The following is a 7,076-nucleotide window of genomic DNA, read 5'->3' as shown; positions in this document are numbered from 1 at the left end:
GTGGGTGAACTAAATGCTGCAATTCTGTATTTTCTTGACACTTTGGAAGTTCTTTGTCAAAATTTACTCAAGATAGCAACTTTTCCAAGATTGCTCTACTAAAGAGTGGGGAACCTCTGCCCAACCACACTACTTCTCACTGATTATGCAGCATCTTGGGCATATGTAACTCTTTGCCCGGGGGGTGCATGGCTACATCCTGATTTAAATTGCAGCACTCGGTTCTGATGTAGTTTGATTAAGGGTGCAATCCTATCCATGTTTATACAGAAGAAGTCCTGTAATTCCTAGCATGTCCCAGCCAGCATAACTGGCTTGAGGAAATTAAAGGACTTTTTCTCCTGTTTAAGCATGTATAGGTTGTGCCATAAATTATTATCATAAATTCATGACCTCATGCCTAAACATTTTGCTTTGACCTCTTCATCCACGTACTCCCTCTATGCTTATCTGTGCACAGCATGCCAGGCTGAAAATCTTAACATGACAGTGTATAACATCAAATTTCAGAGGAAAATGTTTCTCATGCTTTTATCCTAGGCAGCCTGCCAACAATTATTTTTCCTTGCTAATTTTTATTAGTCATTGGGAGAGGCTGTCCAGCAAATCATATATCCTAGTGCAATAGAGCTAGTTTTGCAAAGATGTTTCTTTTGTGTGCATAGACAAGCTCAACAGAAACACAGCAATGTCACAAAAAGAAATGCAAGCAACTGAAGGGATAATCTGCTCTGATTCACATAGATGTAAAGCAGGACTGCCATTTTTAACAGTCTGTTCTATGCTGTCTTTTGATCGTATGTCAATACGCTGAAATTAAACAGATGACATTTATGGAGATAACATGATGTCAAAAAAACTTTACCTGCTTAATTTCAGCATGTTAGGTTGCTATTGAAGGCATAGGAGTGGGACCAGTAAGAACTTGCGTAAAAGATCAGTAATGCTTTGAAGGGCAGCAGATCAGCAGCCCAAGAGATCATGGAATGCAAGCAGCCTGAGAGATGGGAATTTGTCATCATGGGAGCAGGGCACCTTGCCATTAGTTCCCCCAGAGACAGCATCTCTGGACTCCTAGCAAGGCATTCCAACTGTCCTTAATTCCTGCTAAGAAGTGTAGTGAGCAAGGTGACCTAAGGTAACCATGTCCCAGCCCAGGCACTCTGACACTCTGTGGATTAACGATGCCATCCATCACACTAAGTAGCACTTCAAAGCAAAGCAGAATCTATCAGGATAACAATATGGGCTGTGGAACTCAGATGAACATCCGACCACTGGTAAGGGAATAAGAGCCCGACTCCCTCTGGTTGCTGTTTAGTCATAGCGGCAACCACTTACTACCACCATCGCCCCTTCATAATCAACTTTTCAAGTTTGATTTACATCAGGAATCTTCCTGAGGTGCATTATGAGAACTAGCATTGCAAGAAAATTAGGCCTGGCTGGCGATTGCTGGAAGTTTAGGGCTTTTTTCTGTTTAAACTTCCATAGAATTGTACCTTGAATTAGATGTTTGTTCTTATATTCCACCTCTATGCTGCCCAATAGGTGCTGCATGGGTGCTGTGTGAGGCAAAACATAAACCATTAATATAAAAACAGAGTAAAATATAAAAGCCAGCAGCAGTGGAAATATCTAAAACTTATACTTTTTGAAATTGTATGACTAAACAGTGTAGAATTGTTAAAAAAAGGCTTCACCTAGCACTGAAAAGACCACAATGTAGTCACAAGGCAAGCTCACGTTGGGGTGCATGCCACAACTGGGGTGCCATCACAGCCAGACCACATGACATCACAAATCAAGAGACAATTTAATCATAATGCCAGGACAATGACAATGAGCAACATGTGATGATATTCTTCCATATCAGCAGCTTGAATGGCATCACTAAACAGGAAGTAATAGGCGGATATAAGAATTTCATTTCTGTTTGCAATCCGAAAAGTGAGTGGAAGTGGTTTTCTTCTTTCCCAATTTGAAGACATGCCAGTACATCCCAAATTTGTAATCACCTTCAAAAATGTATTTTGTTTAAAAATTCATTCTATTGAAATATATATTTTCCCAAAAACATATATGCAAGGAGAAGACATTTCACTTTTGATAAATTTGCATAGAAATGTTTACTTTTCCTGTTTGAAATGTGCACTTTTCAAAGGAGTCAAAAGTAGGCTGAAAATGGGATTTAGTTTAGCTTAGAAGTTTGGAGAATTTAGGAGAGCTGGTTCTCTCATTCCTAACAGTATTCAATCTATTGCATTTCATTAATAATCTATTAATTATCACTAGTGAAAATAAAATGGACTATGTACTGTTGGCATATATCATCTATCCTAGGTATATTGATGATGTTCCAGTTCAGCTATTTCAGAAATGAATGGAAAGCATCTATGGAGATTGGAAAAAAAAATGCACATTGCATATAAGCTTTTCCAGCCAGTTGTGTGATACCAACAGTCTAACACAATCATTGCTGGTCAGTGATGCAGAAACATAATCAATGCACATATTGAATTATGGAAGCAAAATAATATTATCATTCAAATTACTAAAATGGATCCTATATTTTCTGACCTCAATTTCAAACATAATTTCAGTGGAATGGAAAGGTATAATCTGATTGAAAAGCAGCCCTGCCTATAAATAAGATATATGACTGAAGAAGATAATGCTATTCACTGTAGATTATGTCAGCAAGGTTAAATATGGAAAGTGGAGGGTTAATAAAAACAAGAAGGCTACAACAGAAAGACTAATGCTCAACACAATGAAAAAATGATTTGAAGCCAATGGAAAAGAATGCTAGAAATTAGCAACGTTAATGTAAAGAATGTTGCAAAGTTTACCAGGAATGCTTTTTAGCAGCTGTATTTGTCCAAGCAGAGAGATCCTACCAGATGAATGCTTTCCTAAACCAAAGAGCCAGCTAGTGTTTGCATTTGAGTTGGAGTACAGACATTGTAACCTGCCACCTGATCGATACAGAAAAGAATGAGCCTAAACAGAACCAGCTGTGCAACAACAATACAAGGATGTCTTTTCACGTCCAATGTAAGGCTCTCATATAGAGAATCAAGGCATGGGACCAACTAGCTCTGCATTGTCTGTATCAGCTGCCACTGGCTCTCAGACCTTTGCCAGCCCTACACAGGAAACCCTCCAGAAAACCCTCTCCTTTTTCTCAGGTCAAGCCCTGCCCGAAGCATAGCTGCTGAAATTGTCCACAGGCTGGAGCAGGGCTTTCTCTGCAAGTGCCCCAGGGGTCTGCAATACCCACTCAAGTGAGCTAGAAACTGGGTACTCCAGAGGGGTTGCAAAACTCATTTATCCCATATATCCTTGGGCTCTGTGAAATATGATGCGTATAATGGCTGTGGAATGTAGCTTTTATGGGTAGATTCCTAGGCTTCTATAGAGTTCAGTTATGCTCAATTATTGTTTTTGCAGTTTTACCTGTAACATGATTCATATTAAGTTAGTTGTACTCAGCTCCCATTGATATAAATAGAAACTTAAGCTGAATTCATGGCCCAACTTGTCCCATTGGTTTCACTGGGACCTACAGTTGATGGGGACCTACAGTTGATGTGGTCACTCTGAATCCAACTCTTCTGTATTTAATATGAGGTTACATATGATCATATCCCCATGTAAACAGTTTTTGAGGTTAGAACAAGCAGGGCTAAAAAATATTAAACAGACAAAAACAACTTTATCTGTATCTCCCATAAGCGCTTTCATACCGGAATGTGCTTCCCACTTACTACCAACATTGGGTTGGATCCAGATTTAAGCTGGATCATCTGTGCTGAAGGAAGTGTTGCCCCACCACACCTTCTTGCGGCCTCTGTTCTGAAAATGAGGGAAAGTGGAGACCTTGCTGGATGGGGTGAACCATAGTGGAGGGAGAACTGTCACCCAAAATTAAGCAGAGGAGCGTTCCTTTTGTGGAAGTTCAATCTTGGATCCAATACACACATGATTCCCACTTGAAGGATCTACTACATTCATTTCAGTGGAGGCAAGACCTTTGCGTACCCTTCACTGTGTGCACAGGCATCAGCATCACGAGCAATGCCCATGCGTACGAGTTACTCACTTAGCTTTCATACATGGAGTTCCATATATCGACTGATGATGGATAGGATTTACATAAGGGCACCATCCAATGGGGCTGCTCGTGACCCTCTGAACTCAGGGAATCACAGGCATCCTATAGATCACTTCTGTACTTCTTCTGCCCGGTCAAGGATCTAGATGGCCTACTTTGGTGATCTGAGTCTTTTTTGCTGCACAAGAAGGACCAGCTGAAGTACCACCAGAATGTGTCAGATCTCAGCAGAGCCTCACTGCTCCCCTCTCCCTGGGACACCCACCTAGTGCTGGCTCTGGAGACCTCAACAGCACAACTGTGTGGAGAGGACTGCACTGGTTGTGAGGGCAGGGAGCAGGCACGCCATATTCAGACTCTGGATTTCTCTGCGGCCTAGCAGAGGGCATCCATCGGCCATAGGACTGTGCCGAAATGGTCTGTCTTCAGAAAGTAAGTGTTTGACCATAAAAGAGCAAACCCAGAGCAACACAGAGCAAACCCAGCGCATGCAGAACTGTTTCTCATGCAAATTATATGCCAGACATAGTCAGTGCTGAGAGTCATGCCAAGTGTCATGCGCTGAATCCGATCAATAACTTACATGGACTACAAGGCCACCAGGGTTCTGGCGAAGAGCTGCGGGGGGCCCTGAGCTCCACGGTCGCCTCATGCAGCGGTACAGAGCTATGCCAGTCACTGCTTATGGGTGCTCATGGCCTTTCCTTATGCTGGACAGTCTGCCCAGTCACCAACCAGCTCTTCATCAGCCACCTGCTGACTACCTGCTTGCCTTAGGGATGCACTGCGTGCAAGCAGTGGCTTCTCTACGGGCCTTATTTTTCAAGCCTTCAGTTCAGTTCATCTTCTCATCTTGTTCCTAAAAGTTCATATGAAAAGTCGTACACGTTTTATGAACATTTCTCCTAATATAAAGCATTTGCATTTAATCTTGCCTATTACATTGTTTGCTAGAAACACTCCATTTTTGTAGATTATTTTTGTGAACATAATCTTTTGTGTGTGCTTTCCCCAGTGTATGTGTTTTTCATCTGGGGAACTGATTTGCAATGTCTGAAGAGTGAACATTTTAAATGATTGCCGAATTCTGACTCAGGTATGATCGTGAAAGTGCAAAATTAGGAAGGTACAGATTACAATGCAAACTGAATCAATTTCTCTTATATCCCTCAGCATGTGACATCTTAGGCTTAAAAGAAGTATTGATAGTTAATTATGACTTGTCCTTTGTCTCCATGCCTTTTACTGCCACTGCTTCCTGATTCACAGGGCTGCCCTATGGCATTTTTCTGCCTGAGATGAACCGAAGATACACCTTTCCATTCCATGTGCAAAAACTGGCTAGGCTGCTACTCAAAGCCTTTAATTCAGCACTTGCAAAAGCAGGGAATGATGCTTGCGAACGATGTGTAGCATTCACCACAGCAACTGAAGGCGACAGGCTACCTTGGAGGGAATGGAGCAGGCCGCGCAACCCACAGTTCTCTCCTCCAAGACCTGGCGGCTGCCACCTCTCAAATCCGCTGCATGAAGTAACTGTTAAATGCTAGGACTGGCTCTGCTGTTCCCTAGCATGCTTCCTCCAGCCTTTCCTCCCAACTGGGAGACTTCGCCACTGTTCTGTCCCACTTTCTCCTAGGTAGACTGGGCCCCAGAAGGGGGCTTATGGCAGGACTGTGCTCCTTGACTGTGGCCTATCATGAATGGCCTTCAGCTTAGAAGGCAGCCGGAGTGCTGCTGTTCTGTGCTCTCTTTCCTGCAAATAAGATTGATATATTTGCCCTTAGACCTTTGAGCTTTAAACTACCAAATTCCAAATGAATGGTAATTAGCATAACAATTATCTTTTCTCCCAACATGTCTTTGAATAATTTTATCTAGGATCCATCTACAGGAGATGTTTGTTTGTTTGTTTATGCCAGGGGTCCTCAGACTTTTCCAACAGGGGGCCAGCTGAAAGGTGCCCACAGTGGGCGTGGGCTGCCAAGGCGGTGCCCACGGGGGGGGGCACAGGCCGGGGTGCGTGTGGCAAGGTGGGGGCAGGGGGCACGCGGGGCAAGACAGCCGCTTGCTCGAGTAGAGATCGTTTTCTCTGAGAGAGTCCAAAACGATCTCCCCGCAAGCGAGCCGTTGCTGGACGTACACACGGCGAGGCACCAGCTTGCTCGTGAGAAGATCATTTCTGTGAGCGAATCCAAACCGATCTCCATGCGAGCAAGCTGCGTGCCCGCATGCGTGGCTAGTGCAAAACCTCTGGGGCGGCCCGGTTAAATAGGCATGGCGGGCCGGATCCGGCTCTTGGGTCGTAGTTTGAGGACCCACGGTTTATGCATTTCAATGCCGCCCCCTACTCCTAGTGGAATCCCTGGGTTTGGGTTCAGGTTAGATATGGCCTCACATTCAGATTGTTTGACCAAACTGAAGTTTAATTTTAACTAGGATTCACAAGGTTTTGCCTCAGTCATTTGGAATGTCAATCTGGGACATGTGAAATCATTACATGGAGCTTTTGAGCATGTGCAGAATGCACAAACCTCTGCACTGCGATAGCTGATTCCCAGCAATAGTCCTGATGAAAGAACATGCCTACCACATGAAGGTTTTAGCTCCTCAATGGATTCCTGCTATATCCCTTTTTGTTCTCTTCAGCAACTAAAGGGTGGATCAGTCTTATAAATTTAGAAATGCCTGGAGGCCCATCCTTGAGCGATCCACAGTGTAACTGTCCTCTTGAATTGCACCCATTCCAAACTCAGCTGTATGATGCCACTGCTATCCAAATCAGAAGTGGGCGACCTCTGGTCCTCCAGATATTTTGTCCTACAAATCTCAGTAGCTCTTATCATTTGCTATGCTGGCTAAGAGAAACTGCAGGCCAAAAGAGTTGGAAGGTCACAAGCTGCCCACCCCTGCGTTCCATGTGTACGGGTCTGTATGCATTCTAATTGGCTTTGCTTCC

Source organism: Varanus komodoensis, unplaced genomic scaffold (genome assembly GCF_004798865.1).
Source record: "Varanus komodoensis strain SLA01 unplaced genomic scaffold, ASM479886v1 scaffold7_3, whole genome shotgun sequence".
Lineage (NCBI taxonomy): Eukaryota > Metazoa > Chordata > Lepidosauria > Squamata > Varanidae > Varanus > Varanus komodoensis.
Note: the sequence above shows the minus strand (reverse complement) of the source record.